Here is a 21,607-nt window from a genome sequence, read left to right as displayed (position 1 = left end):
AGCTTTAATTTTCATATATTTTTTCAGAGTTGTTGAAGAAAAAGTAAAGAACAAAAATAAGTTTGTAAACAAACTGTCAATCACAATTTTGGAGTTTCTATTGTAAATCCTCAGAGTTTCTAGTGAGAATGATGTGCCTCCATAGCCTCACACAGTTTCTTGATGTCTGGCTGTGCACATGAAACTTTCAAGCGGAGATCCGGCTCCAAATTTAGTCTATTTTAGATTTCAAACAAAAGGTAAGAGTGTCAGTGACAAAATCAATTTTATTTTCCTGTTAAGTGTTGAAGCTATGAAGTCTGAAACAACGAAGTCTGCTCTTCGCACCTGCAGCGAGAATGTTGTCTTGTGGATATTCTCGACATTTCTCTTCCGAGCTGATCGTGTACCACCTTCAAGTCGTTCATGTACCCCTGAAGGTACGCGTACCGCACTTTGAGAACCACTGCAATAGACGAAGGACAAACCACAGGTTTCAATTCCAGTGTATAATTAGTAGTCTCGATAATCTGATGTTCCGTATAATCCGAGACAAAACAAATCCGAGTTTCCTTCTGATAAGTGGAATAGTTTATCGTAACAAAATATTTATTTAAATAGGCGACAAACACATGATTGTTCACCAGAACCAAATTGTTTAATTAATTACCAAAAGATTAACCAAAATTACCAAATTTAGCAAAGAACTGTCAATTTTATTGTTTACAGTTACCGAAAAACTTAACCAAAACATTTTTTTTAAGTACACACTGCAACATATTCTTGGAGGGTAACGGGGCTCTGGCGCCTACATCCACAACCAGTATAATCCTGGCTCCGTGTGGGACTGTTGTACAGGGTGTTCCATTTACAACGCAACCCGGAGTTGGGGATAGTACAACTTTTGAACCGGAAGTGGAACACATATAATCCTTATACCAAATTGAAGCCTTGTTCATGCATATATTTTTAAGCCGGGAAACAATGATTGGATTTCATTAGTGTCCAAGCAGATGTAACGGGAAGTGTAAATGAATTTTTTTACAAAGCATGAAAAATGGCACAAAAACACATATACGGACATGCCTTCGGTAATTTTTAGTTAGGTTAGGTGGATTAGCTCGGCATCTATGGCAGCGAAAAAAGAAATGTTCATTTCTACCGATAGCCAATCGGATGAGGCGTCTTTAAGGGGGAACTAGGAAAATCGTTGTTTTTAGAAATTAAGACTGTGCATTGGCAACACTGCTGGTGTTTCAGTGCCACAAAAGGTGTGTTTCGAAACTGTATACATCATACAATAAAAAAGAAACTTCGAAATTTTCATGAAAAATAGTTTTATCCAGGGAATGGAATGCATTAAACCTCCATGAAATCTGTCAATAACCGAACCACATTTAAGAGAAGCCTGACGCAATTCGCGATGCCAATTATCCGATATGCCATCTGGTGAGATTTTTGGGGTCTACTGTTTGTAGTGTCGAATCAATCCATAGGATTATTCTTTATTTTATTTTAACTTTCACATAGGTTCATTCACTTGTTTACACCAGCTGTGCAGTCCTCTCAGGTATTTGAATTATGCACAGTCGAGTGTTAAGCAGACTTCCACTTCCTGATATATTGAGGCTACAAGGTTTCCAACAGCTAAACAAGGAGTAAGCTGTTTACAATAATAGGAAGGTAAAAACTCACGTATCAGCGCATGGGAAGTCTCCTCTGACTGGGGTTTGGAGGAGCGGACAGACTGGTAGAAGACTCACTTTTCGATTTGATTAGAGACAGGCAAGAGCACTTTGGAGAGTAGAGAAGGACAGTCTAGACAGTTATTTATCCTAATCCTTACCATGTATGATTCGGGTTCGAAGGTTCCAAAATCCAACGAGTGACTATTTGCCATTTCTAGTTGATTTAGGTATTTTATTTCAGTTGTGCCTTTTGCTAGCAAGCATTTAACTTGTCGTTATGACAAGTGCTCTCATCATTAATGAGGATGAATGATGATTAGCTACATCACCCATTGGGATTGGCAGGTTCGATCCCATCATTCAGTTGAATGATACGATGTAATGACGCAATCATTACTGGATACTTTTTATGTTATATGTTTATAAATTAATTTAATTGGACCGGCCGTTTTTTATATTTATGTGTTTGGTGATGTTAGTGGCATTTATATTAATGTACGTGTAACTTTTGTGAATATTCCTGTACGTTTGAATTCTTGGCCGTTGGGGTAGGCGGGTGTGTCGCTGAGCAGCCGACCAGCGGAAGTTTCATGTAACTGGTTACGTCATTAGCGGGACGTATAAGTAGGAAGCGAACGAAGCAGTGGGCCTCAGATGTTGCTTCAGATGTTTGGCGGAGTACTGCGATGTGAAGAGGTATCCTTTCTCTACAGGGAAGGGGTTGGGAGAGCTTTCCTTTTACTATGTGAACCCGACGGGGATCGTAACTTTCTTTCATCTAATACACACACTTCATGTCTTCATACTATTTCAATAGTTTATTCCATGTGGGAAACCGGGTACACAACACACATACCTTTGGCCACTTTTTTTGTTACTGAAGGGTTATTATTATATTTTTTTACTCATGAAGTCAGTGGCTACACGAGTCTACACACTCTCTTCGGGAAGGGGGGGCAGGGTACACTGAGATGGTGCTTTTTCTGCTTAACGGCCAAGTTTTAACTTCTTATGTAAATACGCTCATATGAATAAACCTCTATATATCTAAATTAAAATGGGCTTTACAATGATTTGAAGAAATACCTCTATATTGCAATTGCCAATTTTAACTGCTACATTTCCACAGAACTTCATGTAATACATACATCTTTTAATAGATGCGAGGTGTAAATCGCATAAATACACAATCTACACCTATACAGTATGACACTATGCTGTCTTGAAGGCGTTCAAAGCATGGAAAATGTGCGACAGAGTATCGTCGACTGCTCAGTTTTTTGTTCTAAATCGGTTTATGGGTCAGAACATGCGAAAAGTTTTCATACGTTTACCCACCACGGAATCAACAAATTGAAATTTGCAAATAAATCAGGAAAAACAGAATTGATTGACAGAAGAGAGCATAATACTGAAATACGGCATTTAATTGCGGAGAAGAATGGATGAGTCTACTCAATTTATTTTTCTAAAGAAGAGTGCATATTACCATGCAAGTAAAGTTTAATTGTACTTTACAAGAAATTTTATTTTTCGAAAAGTCATGAAGCTTCTTGCCAATGTATACACACTGACAATGTATTATGAATGAAATTTGGAACAGGTGCAAGTTGATTAAGTTCGAAAACGGAAATAGTTTGGGAATGAATGAATGCCTTAAATGGAACCAGATAGAAAATAGGCATTTTAATATTGCTGTTTCATCAGTATAATGTCCTTTTTCAGTGAAAATAAGCTGGTCATGAAATTACGGCTTATGGAGAAGTGACCTTTGGAGCTTTTGTGCAAAATAAATTGTGGCATTTGCTGTTGGTACGAAGGATACGGATACGAAGAAGTGACAAGAGTTTAGTACTGAAGAGTTGTACTAAAACTTGAAGAGAAGGATCGTGTAGTTGAGGATGGATAGAATTTATAGTAAAGGGCAATATTCCACAACAGATTGTTAGTGTTTAGTTGCATATTAGTATCATTTTTAAGGAATCACCTTCACATATGAGTCAGTGAATTTCTCGCCATCTTGATTTACTGCTTTCGGAACGTTTTGAGGGTACTGAGGGTAAATGAGGACGCGCTGGTTGTAGCCATAACCACAATGAAAAAGAAAACATCTTTCACTGCTATAGTATCGTGAAGAATGGTGGCTGCGTGTGCTATGTAGAACGTTCCCCATTCAATTTCTCTTGGATGCTAACTTATCGTAAAGTTTCAACAATACATAAATGCTAAACATTGACTGGGTGAGAATAGGTAGGAAACTTCGACCTATTTACGTAATATCTCCTCAACACGAGCCATTATAAGGAATGAATCATTCGATCGAGAGCTTCTTTGTAAATCTGGGCCGAGCGGAAGTTGTAGGGAGCACACATGAATCCACACTCGTCTAAGCTTTACCAAACGTCAAGTCGTTCCATGTTGTACGAGAGTCCACATGTGATAGATTTCGCCAGGAGAGGACTTCAAAGAGGCGCTGAATATTTTAGAGGATGTGCTCCACGTGTGCTTAGCAGTCAGTCCGAAGATCGATGAGTGATGGGGTCGAATGTAGGCCACCCTCCTGTCCTCTGCGGATGGCGTGATGTTCATCTGGTTGTTTAATTCATGGTGTATCGTTTCACGCCATCGGGATGTACAGTGCCATTGTGAAATGCAGATTGGGGAGACTCGGGGGAATCGATCAGTTTGGTTCTCTTGGCTCAGTACGTAACTTGAGGGAGAAAAGGGGGCACTTGCCCATCCAAAAAAGTTTTCAGGTTTGTTAAAATTTATAAGTTTTTGTTAACGTCCTGAGACCTGAGGAACGAAGAAATAAAGAGCTATTAGCAAAATAATCCTGGACGCAACTTTTGTGGAAGTATCCGCGTGATCTAGTTAATATATAAGGTTTGTTCAAAAAGTATCCGACTTTTATTAATAAAAACAAACAAACCTCATATATAGTCGACACCTTGCCGGAGTTGTTAATAGTTATAATCCTGGTAAAACATGGATGCTTGTGTTGTTTGTCTGTCCTGAATGAGTTAAATTAATATGATGTTGAGATGGGAAAAATTGTGGCTTAGCAGATTTCCTTTAATAAAAAGTCAATATGGCGTCTGACTGCCACGCAGGAGACCCAGATTCGATTCCCGTGGTGGGTGATCTAAGGTCGGAAATTTTCCAGCCTTGTCCCTGCATAGAGCGGCTCCGGGGCTCACCCAGCCTCAAATAAATGGGTACCTGGAAGCAACCCTATGGGGTAAAGGCGGCCGGAGCGTGGTGCTGATCCCTCACCTCCACAACTGGCTGAGATTGACAATGTGTGGGGCCCTACCTCTAAATATGTAATGTGGAGGGGAAACTTTACCTTTTCACCTACTTCTACAGGATGGAAATCGTCTGGCCTCAGTAGTGGGTTTTATGCTACGGACAGGACGAGAAAGTACGAACCTCTCTCCAGCAGCTTTGGCCATACTTAAAACTTGGTCAACATGCCCATTTGAGTTTTTTTGCTCAAGTGTAGAGCTCTTATAATTTAAGATTTTTGTAAAAATGCCCTCGGGAATTTTTCAGAAAGTACGAACCCCTCCTCAAGCAGATTTGCTATACTTACAAAAGTTGCATTAGCCAGATTTTTGTCAAAAATTGATATATTTTTGGCCACACCAGAAATTAAGCTTATAGTATGTTTTTCTGTCAAAATCCCAGGAATCTTGAATTGATATCTATTGGGTTCTGAGACCGAGTGGAGTGTGGTGCATTGCCTTGTAATCAGGAGGGTTTTGGGTTTGAGTTCTTATAAAATCTGATGGCAAAATGTTAATATTGTTGTTTTGTAAACAAAGGGGCTTTGGGTTAGAGTCCTGATAGATGTGGCATTCCATATGTGAGATTTTGCCCTGTTGATAGCTCCCAGATCTTAAATTTGGTAAAAAATGTTATACAACAGAGCAAAATTATTCTCTATTAAGAATCACCAGAGTTTTGTTATCTGGGAGCTCAACAATACGGGGGCAAAACTGCATAATCAATACAATAGAATGGAGGTCATGTAAATATTGCATGCTCTTTCCAATCTTTTGATCAGTCCCATGTTTCGGCCAACAATTAATTATGCATGCCCGGGAGTTGTATGCCAACAGATATAATCTATACTGCGTCTTTTCAGAGAGTTATTTATTATTAAAGAGTAATTGCCTTCATTCTGTTTGCCTGAGTGATTATATCTATTGATATTACCTCTATTGTGCCTTTTCCGAGGGGAAATTACATGTTATTTGTCATGGAACTCAAAGAGAAATTCTTATCTATACTATGCCCCTTTTCAGGGACCATCCATCATATTGAGGAAATTCCTGGATATTGTCATTGCAAACTGAATTGCATTTAGGCTTGGTCTTGTTGTATACAAGTCTGTAACTTACAGAATAATTATTGCAATATTTCTGTATTTCAGCTTTTGGCAGTATTTTAGGTAGGTATCTGCTACGAGCAGAGGTGGTATAAAATGGGTAAGTAATATATTTCCTGACGGTAAAGTATTGTTTTATATCCAAAGAGTTTCTGTGTTTGAATCGTGTCTCTAGTTCGAGTTGCTGTTTTAAGTCCATTTTATGCACAGTAAGGCTAATCGGGACTGGCCCTACAGTTTTAAAGTGGGATCCGAGCCACTTGTGCCTCCACCGGGTATCGAACCCGGGACCCCTTGATTACAAGGCAATGACGCTACCACTGCGCCATGGGGGAAGCCCTGAATCGTGCTTCTAGAATTGCTCTGTGACCCGCTCATTTCTCACATCATAAATATATGATTTTTCACCTATGAGAATAACGCTACATATGGTGTCATCTGGTAAAGCCTCGTGGAATTCACAGATAATTTTAATGTTTGTTCTGTCATTAACCACAACCTGTTTTCTTTTCGAAGTGTTAATTACAAACATGGGTCTCCGTTCCTTGAATTCATCTGGTGCGTAGTACAGGTCAGTATTGCCAGTAGTGACGCGCTTGAAGGAAGAAAAAGCCTCATATAATTTAAGAAAATCATTCTTGGACATGTCTAAATTATAATTTTCCCTAGGGAATACCTCATTTCTGCCATTTTTAAGATATATGTTCTTGATGTTGCAGTTATCAAATCTACTTGAATTTTTTTCCTGATTGTTGTGTCTCCCAGTCTGAAACAGTACCACCACAAAATCGGGCATGTCAAATTGTATGCTGGAGAATGAATTTGTTGCATCAAATTCATAATAGGTACCAGTGGCAACCTTCTGTACGCATTGATATGTGTAAAATTGCAGAGGAACCTGTGGATTTTTTAGGATATCTGCTTTGTATTTAAGAGCGTAACTGGCTTCATACTCAACAACGGGGATTCTTAACTCCATAGTCTGAATAATGCACTTGCCCTCATCAGGTAAGGTATTGGGCAGAGCTTCTCCTGTAGGGTTTATCGCACTGTACCTCATCAAAGCATTATTATCATTTGCAGCTCTTCTAAATGTAATTCTTAACCCACCCTTCCACATGATATCTTTGTAATCTGAGAAGAATCCTGGCAACAGGCGCATGGGGAACAGCACTGTGTGGCTCTTGGTTAATATCTTATCACCAGCTTCAAATCCGCCTATTTTGTAGTATGAAGCCTCGGTTTTGGATAATTTTAATGTGGCCAAAGCTGTGGAGGTAATGCCGGGATAATCTATTCTGTTTATAACAACACCATGCTTTCTGATCTCAATTTCAGAGAACAGATGCGGCACAAAATTGTCCACCAATCTTATATTCGAATTTGCCGGATAATCTGTTCCATCGAGCTTTACAACATCAAATTTGATGTATAGATCTGCTCTGTGAGGGTGTATAAATCCATCCCCAACATCAAGATCAACCTCGATCTGTGTGTTGGGTTGATTTAAATTTGCAAATGTCCTCCTGTTTGGGGGGAATGATTGTAGCTCATAACTCTCAATATTTTCCATTGTATGTATTTTTATTTAAATATTAATCTCTATGATTGCAGTTGTTGTGGCTCCAGCAAAATCAACTAATTCTTCTTTTTCATTAGTGACCATCAATTCAATGTAATCTATTCTATTATGGCACACAGGAAAATATAATGTTGGGGATGGATTGTAGATGATTGGCTCCATGAATTCGGAATTAGGTTTGAATGTTGCAATGATGCCAGTTTGTTTGTGAGTGCCTATGCCATTTGATTTGGTGATCATACCCTCGGCCACATTACAGTGAATATTCAGAGTCTCTATGGCTAAGAATTTAGGTATATTAATAGCAGTGTGTTTAATGGCCGGTTCAAGTTTCGTGTTGTTCTCAAAGCCTAACAGCTCTCCTATAGTACCCAGATCTATTTTCTCTGTGGCAGATATAATCTCTACTCTGTGAGTGACAGAATTTTGACTTAAAACTATACCTCTGGGTAAGTGAGCATTTAGAGTGGACAGATTATATTGCCCTGGAGTGATGACAATTTTTTGATCCCCTACTGCAATTGTGTTGTTGTGGTGTGTAATATTAGGGATTAGATACATGCCGTAAAATGCTCTGAGAGCTATTGTTTTGGGATACACTATGTCATCATGCAATTTGAGTTTCAATATTGAATTTTGGCTGGTGAGATGGAATACCCCCATGATGTTTCAGATACCACAGGGCCTTTTGAAAATTTTCAATTGATGGTTTATTTATTTGAGACATATATCTGAGAACAGATAAACACAAATGTCCGCAATTAACATCTTTGAAGTTTTGAACACGGGCATTATTGTAATAAAGATTAGCTGATTTTAGATATTTTACTAAATTTTCAGGTGGAACACCTCCAAAAGAATCAAACACAAATGCATCATCGTTTAAATATTTAAGATAACAGATCCAGTGAGTGCCCTGATTTTTGTACTCATCCAAATTAACAATGCCACACTCTTTGTTGAGTGGTTGTTCTGGTAAAGAATCAGACATGTACACACCTCTAAAATGTTTGATGCCCAATGGCTTGATTAAAGCTTCAATATCTTGGTTTGTAAGCGGCTCTTGTTTTTTTTAAACTTACTCATGGCTCTCTTAACACCTTTGCCTTTTTTCTCCATGGCCAGGTTATGGCGCCTCTGCTCATCTAATTCTGCCCTATTTTTCTTGGCATCTATTACTGTTTTTGCTATGGCAGCTGATCCCCCGGCCAAGCTCCCAACAGCCCCGAGAGCAGCTAAGATGGCTGGGATGGTGAATATAAATCCCCCTACATGTGATTTTTTTCTTGATTGCTGTAATTTTTTTAATTGGGGGGTACTAAGCAACAATTTCATACCATGTCCTTTTGCAAGACAAGAGCTTTTTTTCTTGCGCTGCTTTTTGGTCAAAAGGCTATCAATAGTTTTAAGAGATTTGAGACCTGCATAAGGTATTTGATACATAACACCCTTGGCCTTCATTGTAGGTTTATTATATACATCTTCACAGCCCCCACCCCAGTTTTTGTTTGGTGCTCATAGCTATGGTGGTTCCCAATGCTGCTATTTTTTCACTCAAAGAAGCATCTTTGCTTACAAATCTGCCAAATGCAGCCTCTTCTAATTTCTTGTCTGCAACATGTCTCTTGTCAAGATCGGAATGTGTGTTGTATGCTATGTCATGGTCTCTGCAAGCAGCATCTAGGGGATTTACACCAGGATCACCTCTGTTTAATCTATGATCCAGTTTTGTGCCTGGACCACAATACTGATAGCCTGGAATGTGTAGTTCAAATGGCAACTTGTTTATAATGTCATTAACCAGGCCCCGACCCTCAGAAATATTCCAAAATTTAGGTGGTAGAGTATTAATAATTTTTATGAGATATCCAATCCCCTTAGGGTCATTCACTATAAAATTAGATAATTTGGTGCTTATCATGTCCATAATTCCAACCTTTTCATTGTAAAAATTGTGGTTGCCAGCATTTTCCTCCCCTGCTATCACCAATAACCTATCCACAAGTTTCCTGACATCATCAACCCACACAAATTCTTTAGGCAGGGTGTTGTATTGTTTGATCCCACTACCTGTCTTGATCTGAGACCATATGGGCTTGATTAAATTATTGTATTTTGCCCCACTGCTAGACTTGACTCTTTTTTGTGTGGGATCATTGTTCTGGTACAGAGCATCTGATTTTATTAATATTTCTTTGTAATGCTCATAATCTTGATCTGTATAGCTGCCAGGCCTCTTCCTAGTCATCAGTTCCCACAATCCAGGTGTTCCGGGGTACTTAACAAAAGCACCTTTTTCTCCGAGACGAGATTCTGAATAAACAATTATATCATCCCCCATAAAAGTTACTCTGAAATTGCCAATTCTATGAATAATGCTGCCATCAAGCTCTGTGTCGGCATATAAGCCAAAAACCTCATCTTTGTTGTCTTTAGGTGTGGTTAAATATTTTTGAGCAAGAAGACCCAATTCAATAGGATCCAGAGTAGCTTCAATTCTTCTAGGAGCAACAGGACTAGGTGTATGAATACTGGAAAGTGGGGTGAATGGATAATCTAAAATGTTCCTTGCAGCTACAGGCACAAGCTCTGTGATCAAATCTTGATTCTGCTCTGTAACAGTTTTGATATTCTTACCTAAATTATTAATAGCATCAATGACAGGCTGTTCTGTTTGTTTGTGTTTTTCATAAATTCCACGGTTCTCTGATTTCCATCCCTTAAATCTTTTTACAAGATAATCTCTTAACTTAAGATCATCAATGACTGGTCGTTTCATGGTTGTTTATTTATGTCTCAACGTCTAGAAAATCGTTGATTTTATTTCTGTATTTGCCAGTATTAGGTGTTCTTGTCATATCAATTGTAACAAACCCATAACTGTCCTGGCTCCAGCACTTGCTGCAAAACTTGGAAAAATCATTGTAGCTCAAGTCCCCACCTACATATTCATCATGTATGTGTTTGAGGTTGGTATGGTCTTGATGAAACACACATATAAAATTGCTGTTGTCTCGGATCAGTTGCTTCGGAATTTTAGAAAAAGTCTGTGCCAGGTAGAAGCAGTCAATGTTTTTGTGCCGGCCCTGTGTAAAGAAATTTCTAACCTTGTTTTGATTATCCAGTATAATGTCATCAAACACAACAACAGAATTATCGAGACATTCATGAAGTGGCTTAACATCTGGTTCAAAAGTGGCAATATCCAATCCATCATATAGCTTCATCAGCTGCTGATATTTTAATTGTTCCAAGCTCTTAGAGAAGATATACAAGTGCCTGTTTTTCCAGTCTAACCAGTTGGGTGCCAATAAAAAATTATCAACCATTAGTGTAGTTTTACCACAAGCAGATGGCCCAACAATAAGACACCTAATATTATCAGGCAGCAGCACTCCATTTATCTTAATCTGCTGTTCAGGTTCTGGCAGCCTTTTTATAACATCCCAGGTGCTCATATTATCACTTTGTCTGCATCGATCCAGCTGTTTTCCGGATGACCCAGCCATTTGACAAATAACTTGTTGCCTTTTCTGCGGATGATTTTTTCTATGAGATATGTGTCGGGCTGTTTAGTTTTGCTGAGCTCTTGTTCATAGAACCTGCCTTTGAGAATTTCTCCTCGGTGATCTTTTATTATATATGTGTTAAGGGTCCCGGGTTTAACTTGAACCACTGTAAATAATTCAGTACTCCAGTTTCTAGTAAAGCCTCTTTTGAATAAGTGCTTATATTTGCTGATTCTTACTTGATCGCCCACCCTGTATTTGGCCCTTCTTGTTGTTGGCTGGTATCTAGGATAATAAACAGTCCTGATCAATTTTTGCTCATCAGATGAAGTTACTTCAGAGGGTTTCATGTTGATTGTGGAATGAACCGAGTTGTTATATTTTTGTAGAAGTTCTGGTAGGATTGTAAGCCATTTATAATTACCTTGGAGTGTAAATTGTTTATACATAAGATTTTTTAAGGTTCTGTTGAATCTCTCTACAATTGAGGCTTTGAGATCACTGTAACTCGAGTAATGTTTTATTGCCTGGCTTTTAATAAATTGTTGAAACACTGAATTATAAAATTCTTTGCCATTATCTGTTTGCAAATAGCGCGGTGATCTTCCTGAATGATTGATGATTGTCCTGAAGGCTTCTGTAACACATTTTCCAGTCTTGGATTTGAGTGGCATAGCCCAGGCAAATTTTGAAAATGTGTCTATGACAGTGAGTAGATACTTGTAGCCCTTGTTGATTTTGTCTAAGTTTTTCAACTGCCCACTTGCCATTTCAATCAAGTCGCTTTGCCATAAATCATCTATGCCCTTTGTGACTACTGGGAGTCTCTTATAATTATGTCTGGCTTGTCTGTGTAATTCATCAACAATAATTTGTCTAGACATAATATGAAAACAAGAATATTGCAACTATGGGGTGTTCAGCAGCTGATACTACAGGATTTTCTAAATATAATTTGTCCCCTATTTGTATTTTAAATTCCAAAGTGCCATCATCTTCAGTATAGGCTGTTTCTAATGTATTGGGGTCTGTAAAATCCTCTAACTCTACACTGGTGATTTTTACTTTGTTATCAGCATTTGTTATTGATAAGGTAAGGTAGTGGTGTGCCTGTGGCTGATGCCAATATTTGATCTTGATTGGTCTCAATGTGCCCCCAACAAAAAACTGGTAATAAAATTGTACAGGGGACAGCATATATATTTTACCACCTGGTGTAAATGGTGAATCATATTCTTTGTTGGGAATGCTGTACAATTCAAGAATTACTGTATGTTTTGGATTCTCGATTATGCCAGTTATTTCCTTTTCTGCTGTGAGCAATCTGCTTGTTACAGATTCAAGATGCTCATTGATGGTCCTAACAACATCATCGTGGCCTGGCTTAATTTTTACGTCCACAACAAGTTTCTTGTATTGTTGCACAATTTCTTGAAGCTGGGTGGCAAAAACAGACAGAGCATTTGCTTTATTGGATTCCATGGTCCCTAGCTGCTGCTTGATATTAGCTACAATTTGCTGTAAATTTTCAACAACTGCCAATTTTGAATTTTGGGTTGTAAGATCATGGACCTGTCTTCTGATATCCTCAAACAGGGCATGCAGTTCATTAATATGTTGATTGGTTGGTAGAGTGGCCACTGTCTGAGTGAGTTGTTTGATCTCTGCTTGGATATTCTTGATATCTTCTGATTTCAATATCCTATTCACAGCTCTCTTAATATTTTTAAGTTCCTGTGATGTGGGAAGATTTGATACTGTATTCTGCAAAAATTCAAGTGCCAATTTTACATTGTTTAATTCAGAAGCATCAGCCACATTTTGCATAGCATTTTGGAGCAGGACTATATCTGCCTGAGAGGGTGTGGATTGTTGTAAAATTTCAAGTTTTGTTTGGATATCATCGATCAAGTGATGAAAATGAGATAGCTCAGATTCAGTGTTGAGGTTTTCAAGCTTTGTGATTTGGTGCTGGACACTAACAAGAGTATCTACAATCCCAGGCAGGCGAGTTTCTTGTACATTTGCCAAATCACTTTGCACTGCTGCTATTGTACCTTCAAGATGGGTTATGGTACTTTGAATTTTTCCAAAATCTTCATATGTTTCAAGTTGCAGCTTAATGTTTGCTACACTCCGAGTTATTGCATTCAAAGCATCGGAAGATGGCAAATTGTTCATAAAATTTTCAAGTGTCTCAATTTTTTCTTTAACCTCGGCTATGGCATTGTGCAGAGGATCCAGATTAGGTATTTGGAGTGACTGAATCTGTTCTTTTAGAGTGGAAATGACTAGATCAAAATCTTCCTGTGATTTTATGCTTTTGACAATAGTTTGGAGCTGTGTCTGGACATTATTTATCTGCTCTTCCAATTGCTGTTTCAATTGCTCGGAATTGGTGGCCTGGGTCTTAAATTTGGCTTGAAGAGCTGCTACAGCTTCTTCTAAACTTTGAAAATTATCCAATGTGGCCAGATCAGTATATTTCTGAAGCAGCACTTTGAGTTCAGAATCAATTTTAAGAAGAGGGTCCATGCATTGTGATTGTAAATTTGTAATTTCTAGTTGAAGACTGGCATTGAGTGTGGTTTGTAAAGCTTGTAAATCACTTCTTAATTTCTTGACTCTGACATCAAGCATCAGAATCTCATCACTGTGATCTTCATGTCTTGTATGGCCAAATATATCATTAGGCATTTTCTTTTAATGGTTATTTATTATTGAATATCTGATTCTTAATTCTATAAAAAAGGGTATAAGCTTGTCATATGATCCAGGGACCTCAATATATAAGCAGTCACCAGCAGAAACAGTATATACAGTGCCAGAAATCATGTTTGAGTGCTTAATTCTATAAATATTTCTCCCTACTGAAATCTTGACATCACCCTCAGGGGTTGTAATAAATTGCAATTGCCCACCTACAGGTAATTGGTAATGATTTAAATTATTGTTAAATATGTACAATGTTTTACCTGTTTCATCATCAAGATCTGTAAGTATGCTGTTCAGATGAATAATTAACAAGCCACTCAGTTTAGACAGCATATCAGGAGAGGGTTGTGGTGTCGGCAGGTCCATAATAGCCTGTTTTTTGAACCCAAATAAGTTCATAGGCATGTTTATTTATTTCAAATCATGCTCTGTAATTGGGCATTGTTTCCCACTTTTCAAATCACAATGCCCCCAAGGTAAAGTATGTATGTTACATGACAAAATACATCTCTTGTCATCATGTGGGTCCAGAGCCACTTTTGTTACAATATTTGAAGTCAACAAGTGATTCTCACTCTGAATTCTATTTTCTGATGTTCTGATTGAACTCTGTGATTTGATGCAATTTTTGTAATCTTCAAATACAAGCTCTTTTTCAACAGTTACTCTGCCAATGCCCTTGGCCTTTTTGGCAACAGCACCACTACATGTTTCAAAACTGTACATCTTGGCTCTTAACCCAGCAAATGCCACAATAACATCACCAAGTGTCTCATCTTTTAACTTGCCAGGCACCTTTTTGTTGTGGGGTTGAATTCTTGTATGTTCACTGGTATCAAAGTATTGAAGCAATTCAGGCTGTGACATATCTTGATAAACATCTTCTGTTTGAATAACAAGAATAAAACTATCCGTGTCCATGTACAATAATTTTACACGATCACCATAAAAAGGTTTCAGCACATCATAATACAATATTAACATATGTAATTTGGACAATTCCAATATCACAGCCCCTACATAAATAGGTTTATCAAACTTGATCTTTGTTTTCATCATGTTGAAAAGTGCCATGTACTCATCATAAATTCTTCTGTAATTGAAGTTGGGCTTTGCAACCAATTTTTTGCTCAGGCTGGGGTCAGTAATTATTTTAACATCGGTATGTTTCCTGACATTTTCAATAGTTTTGCCATACACTGAATTCACCATCAATTTAAACAAGCTCTTATCAAATTGGCTCTTTGCAGATGTTCGAAGCTCCGTGTTTGTATCAATGTATGGTTTCAACCATTCTGAGTGCCTGAACCTCAAGACTTTGCCAACTTTGGTTACTTGAACACCATGTTTCATCAGGAACTGGAGGTTTTTGTAATATAAGACACAACCCTGTTTTGGCTCCAGGGTCATCATGAGCTTCTTCTGTTTAGAACCAGGTGAGCACTGAACCTCGGGAATTGGGGGCAGATCAGAAAATTTGTTGTGCAAATGATCTGGAAATATCAGATCAGCCTCTATGAAGAGGCCACTGTCACTGTCATCAAAATTCTTAAGATCTTCAATATTGAAATCTTCAACCCACTCAAGCCCTGCATATGGCAATTTATGCATCATGGCATGACCATAGAGGCTGTTGGCATCTACATACAGTATATAATTTGATGGCCGTGCTGGATCATAATCAGGCATATACTTGTTATTTGCTCTGGCATATCTCTGGGAACATTGCACCATCCCTCCTCTTATACATTTCTCCATAAACAGATACATATCTTGATCGTAGATCAGATCCAATTGCATTTTGGTGTTCAAAAACGTTGCGGCCCATGCTAGACCCGGGGCACTGTAAAAATATGCTGGGTCCAGTCCATAATTTTGCATGGAAGATTTTCTGAATGTCTGTATTACATCAGCTGAGATGGTCACATCAAGTTTCAAATAAGCCATGTGATAATCACGAAATGTCTTGCATTTTAAACTCTTCCACATCAATTTGGCATGGTGATAATCTTCATCAGTGATTCCAGATCCTCTGATTTTGCTGTAAAATGCTTCTTGTGGTGGCAGAGAACACTCATCAAATTTAGAAAAATCTGTAACATAGTCATATGGATATACACCCTTCCGCCTAATTAATTTCAGGTCCTGATTTGGAAACGAGGCACGTGTGATTTTCAAGTCATCATCAGATAATTGAGAGGCCAGTGTAGCCAGGCTAGCAGGTAAAAATCTGTAAGAATCAAGAAATCTTATGTGAATAGGAACACCATCAACTTTAATTATCTTGCTAATAGATATATATTTCTCATCATTTTCAGCTAAAATATTTAAATTCTGCTTCTCAAACCCCTCGTACCTGATCAGATGATGGAAATCATAATTGGATGCTCCATGGCAAAATATGGGGATAAATCTTGGTCTCTTGATCTTAATATTACAGCTATTACACAGGGCCTGTTTATATCGACCATCTGTATGAGAATGGTGATGAACCTTAATATTTGTATCTGAAAATTCAGAATCACATACCGGGCATTTTTCTGCATTGTTGAAATCTTCAATCTGTTCCTCTGTTAAAGGCAACATAGGCTTTGATTTTAATAAGATGTTAGATGCTATGTCACGGCACACATTTTCTATTCTATGTGCAAATATTTTGATGGCATCTTCTCCCATGTATGAATATTCTTTACTAGCTACACCATCCTGTACAACCACATAACAAAAGCTGGAAGGTTCATGTTGCTGGTATGGTGTACTTGATGATTCTTCTGGATCTGGGCTACAGAATGCAATAGGTTTGAGGTTCGATTCGAAATCACAGACAATATATGCTGGGTGTTCCAACGAGGCTTCATACTTTTTGAATTTGCAATTTTCACTTGGATTGGGCATCACCATATGAACAGGTTTATGGTTGCCACAGTATTTCAGATGCTCAATTAACTTGTTTTTTGCAATTTCTGCATTTTTTTCAGGAATCCTATTTACCATTTTTTGACCATCAAATACAGTCAAACATCTTCTGCACAACTTGAATATTGTATGAGTTTTGTCTAGTTGTGTTCTCACTAAAGCTTCAAGATTATGTATCAGAGTGTAATGGTATGTGCAATCCCCTTCAATTAAGAGCAGATCAATTGGAATAGCAGATTCATCATCAATTGTACTGATTCTGAGAGGTGCTATCGGACAATTACCAGTGGAACAAATAAATACATTAATAGATAATTGTTTGCCATTGATATGCCTGGCCTTTTTTTCAAATTTATCAATATTCTGAACTGACATTGGATATTCCAAACCCTCCATTACATCGTCAAAATCATGTTCATGCTGTTTGTAATAAGTTATTCTCTCAGGATGGCTTGAAACTGGATACAAAGCAGCTAATATACACCACAAAAAGCATTTCTGGTCGGCATTTTTTATATTGACCACGGCTCTTTTGTTTTTGATATTAGCAGGCAATGGTACATAAGTAGATCCTTGTAATGGGCTGAATTCAGAAATATTAACATATAACTTGTGTGATGAACCGCATAGGCTCCATCCTGATTCTTTTGCCGCAAATTCAGAGTGTTTGATGTTCAGTTGATTTATCAAGCTGCTTATTATTGTGTCTGAATTTGCATTTGAATATACAGGTACAGTTTCTGTTATGTGGGGCTGTGTAAATTTTGTGCCGTTTGGCTTCTTATATTGTACAAACAATTTGAGGGACAGTTTATAAGAGCCATTTTGTGCATTAAGAATTGCCTGCAGATCAGAATTTACACTGTTCAAGAAATTCTCAATGCCACATCTTGGCTCTGATACAAACCGGTGATCCCTTAATTGGCCGTTAAAACTGCTACGGATAGGTTCATGGCGTGGCTGCTTTGCTGCTCTGGCATTAAGAGGTGCTTCGTGCCTTCTTTTCAGACCAGATGTAGATGGTTGTGCAGAACAAGTATCTTTATGTTTATATGTGAAATATTCCATGTTATATTTTCTATTGCATTTGGGGCAAATTTTTGTGGGAGTTTTGTATTTGTCTGGATTACAAATTTTTTGATGCTTGGCCCAATTAGAGCTGGATATATTTTTATTGCACTGATTACAATATTTTTGATTCGGCATTTTTGCTGTTGTTTATTATATACAATTTCCTGGGTTTCAATTCAAAACTTTATACTGAATAAAAAATATCAGTTGGGTTCAGCACTGTGATTTGTATGTGTATATGTATATATGTATATATACACTTAATATTTTTGGTTTTGGTATTTATATAAAATTTCCTGGGATTCAAATCTAATCTCTATGGATTAATATTAATAATATTAATCTTATGACAGGTTGTAAAGCCAATAGCTTACAAGTGGAAAATCATTCACACTGACCCAAATGCCTGCACGAACATGCATCTATAGAATGGCAATAACCTTGTTATGTATAACAGGCTGGGACAAATATAAGCTTGACTCTAAATATGACTGGATTACAACAAATAACAGATTTTATATTGTTCAATTAAACCAAACAGGCCTGTAAGTATAAGAAGCACTGTATCAACACGTCTGTTCCCCTCAGTCACTCTCACATAACTGGCTGATGCAATAATCGGGAATTTCTGTAAATACTGGCGCTGAGGAAAAAAATCAATACTACCGTCTCGGGAATTGCGCACATTGCCACAGAGGGGAAACATGCAAAAACGGACCAATTCTAGAGGTAGGCTCTGCATATTGCATTGTTTTAATATTGGATAAGCAAATTGAACAGTATCCAATTGAACTTAAACCTGAAGTAAATATGTATAGGTAGGTATGGATACAAGTTTATAGACAAACTAATGCAATTTTTGTAAATCTGCTTGAGGAGGAGTTTGATATTTTCCAAATTATAAAATTCTTGGCTTAGGCAGGTACTACACTTAAACAAATAAACATGTTGAGCAAGTTTTAAGTGTAGCAAATCTGCTTGAGGAGGGGTTCGTACTTTCTGAAAAATTCCCGAGGGCATTTTTACAAAAATCTTAAATTATAAGAGCTCTACACTTGAGCAAAAAAACTCAAATGGGCATGTTGACCAAGTTTTAAGTATGGCCAAAGCTGCTGGAGAGAGGTTCGTACTTTCTCGTCCTGTCCGTAGCATAAAACCCACTACTGGCCTCCTCACCCAAAGTTAGGCCTCAAATTAATCCCCTTGCCGAGAGTTTTACCTTCCAACCTTCAGAAACTGCAATAAACTTAAGCACGGAAAGGAAAATGCAGCCATCATATTTAATTTATAAACTTCAAACGCATCAATTGGTGGGCCTTTTTCTTCATTGTTGAGCGAATCTTCTGACCCGATCTATTTGAAAGCATCAAGAGAAAATGAAGTTTTAACATGAATCTAGAGACATGTTGGAATGCATTTTTGTACTTGAATCAAAAATTTAAGGCATGTTCTAGCAATTATACTTTTCATGGTATCATTATGCACATAAAAGTAACTTCATCACTTGAAAACAAAAAAAAATCATAAAGTCTGCATTTCAGACCAAATGGCATCGAGAAAGATGCAGGAAGTTGCATAAAAACTCATCAATTGTTGAATTCAAGCACAGTTCGACATAGAATGAAATACTCACTTGCATCATAATTTATGATGGCACTTGCACGCATTTAGTTTTCTGTGTGTAGTTCATATGACTGGTTTATTTTTCGTGTATTTTTCTGTTAATCTTTGCAGACACTTATTCTTGCTGATTTGGTTGCAAAATGTCTGTAAAAGAGTGCTCTCAAAGAACAAGTTGAAAATTACTATCATTTAATCCATTATTTAATAATAACAATTTCATTCGTAGAACGAAATTTTATTATACACATCAGGAGGTACTAATTATAGTTTAAGAATTCAAAATTACCTAGTTAATGTGGAAGTTAGTTTGTAAAATATTTGACACATTTTATTGAGTCGATTAAAAAATATATTTTAAAAAAAACATTTCTTTTCTTACGTTTCTGGCATTTTAGATTCTTCTGCAATTTCAAATTCCTGTCTGGACTCCATTTTCGGAGGTTAACAAACATGTATCTACGGAATTGTAGCGTAATGGAAGTCTCTTAACTATAGTGAGTTGTTGAAGTGGATTGAACGGCCATTGGAGTGGAAATCTCCAATGTTTTGACCACGCCCTGCTAATGAGAGGTGGTTATGGTCGATCAGATTTTCTGTATTATCCTGCAACGTATGCGACCAGCACAACGGCACTGTTCGGCGGGTGGTGGAGCACCACGGCTGAGGTCTTGCGCGCTTCATTGGAGAAACTGTGAAGGTACTTTCGTGTGACTCGACCGTTTGATGAGTGGTCTTTAGAAATAATCTCTGGTGCGGTTGCAATTGCTATTCAAATCCTCTATTGGAGTGAGACAGTGAAAGACGCTGAAAAGTCAATCTCTTCCTCGTAGGACGTTTTCTTAAGCTAGCGGCGTTCTGCCGTCTTATTCCACACTCTCTGGATTGGTTGACTTATTGAATTAGGTTATTTTACGTCGCTTTTCTGGTTAATCGCGACGATGGGGATTAGTGATGAAATGATGAAGGTACCCTGGCTCATGCCCAGGCCAGGATTCGAACCAAGGGTTCCCTGCCATTGTAGCACGCTGTGATACCCACTCCACCACGGAGCACACCCTGTTGAAGGTTGTGCCTTGCGTGTAGAGAGTGCCCCTATCGACTTCGGCTTTTAGAATATTTTAGTCCTCATAGACTTGTATTGCTTTTAATCTTAAAAGGAGTTCTTTTTCATAAGATAAGTTTTAATAATTCGTGAGCACTTCGTAGATTTCATTGTCAAGTGTTGCCCTCACACAGTAGCGTACGCAGAATTTTATCAAGGAGGGGGAGGGGTGTTATTTCTAAAACTTTATCTAAATTCACATTACCATTGTTTTATTATACTTTAATTAAATAATAATAATCACAATTAATTATTAATACTTATAATTAATTGATTAGCTGAATTACTACTAATAATACTACTATTAAGTAGTAGAGATCTACATAAATATAGTATTTACGAAAGCAATAGAACAATATCACTTTCTAGTCATTCGATTTTTATCAAATTCTGGGAGCATCTTTTTGTTTCTTTGTTACGATAATTGTCTGGTCAACGAGATGAGACATTTTAAGTGTGAAGAAAATCCATAAAAACAAGAAAATATATTACAATAAATTGAAATAATCAAAGTATGGAACTCATCCAAGGAGCTGCGGTGGTCTGGTAGGTAGAGCGTCTGACAACCACGTGGGAGATCCGGGTTCGATTCCCGAACTTGGTTGGAATTTTTCCGACTTCTTCCCCGCATAAATGTCCCCGATAATTCACATCTGGATTGTCTCTCTGTTCTTACCAATAAAACATTTTACAATAGTTAAGGTTATTGTCGTTTGCATAATTGTGTAGTCAACAAGGTGAGACATTTTAAAGAGAGACATTCAAACGTGCTGAGGTAAAAAATGGGAAGGAGGGAATGGTGACTGTGTTCTTGTCCGCCTAGCCTTTGTCTAGACATTAGCCGTATACAACGAACCAAGAACTTTCTTTAGTTAATTCTCATGGTTAACACAAAAAATACATGTTCATTAAATACTGGCGTACGTAGAGGGGTGGCTGATGGGGTTACAGCCCATACCAAAATTTTGAGAAAATCAGAATTTTCAAATAAAAATCTGTTAAGAACTTTAAAAAATCAAAATGTGTAAA

The 21,607-nt window shown here is 37.6% G+C and overlaps 1 protein-coding gene across 1 annotated transcript in view; it reads right to left on the bottom strand.

Annotated features, from left to right (window-relative positions):
- LOC145996580 (uncharacterized) overlaps positions 1-21,607 on the bottom strand; it is a 171,074-nt gene that overhangs the window by 45,387 nt on the left and 104,080 nt on the right. The gene's annotated exons all lie outside the window — the stretch shown is intronic.

Source organism: Lepisma saccharinum, chromosome 12 (assembly GCF_977018435.1).
Source record: "Lepisma saccharinum chromosome 12, izLepSacc3.1, whole genome shotgun sequence".
Taxonomy (NCBI): domain Eukaryota; kingdom Metazoa; phylum Arthropoda; class Insecta; order Zygentoma; family Lepismatidae; genus Lepisma; species Lepisma saccharinum.
This window is presented reverse-complemented; position numbering and strand designations above follow the sequence as displayed.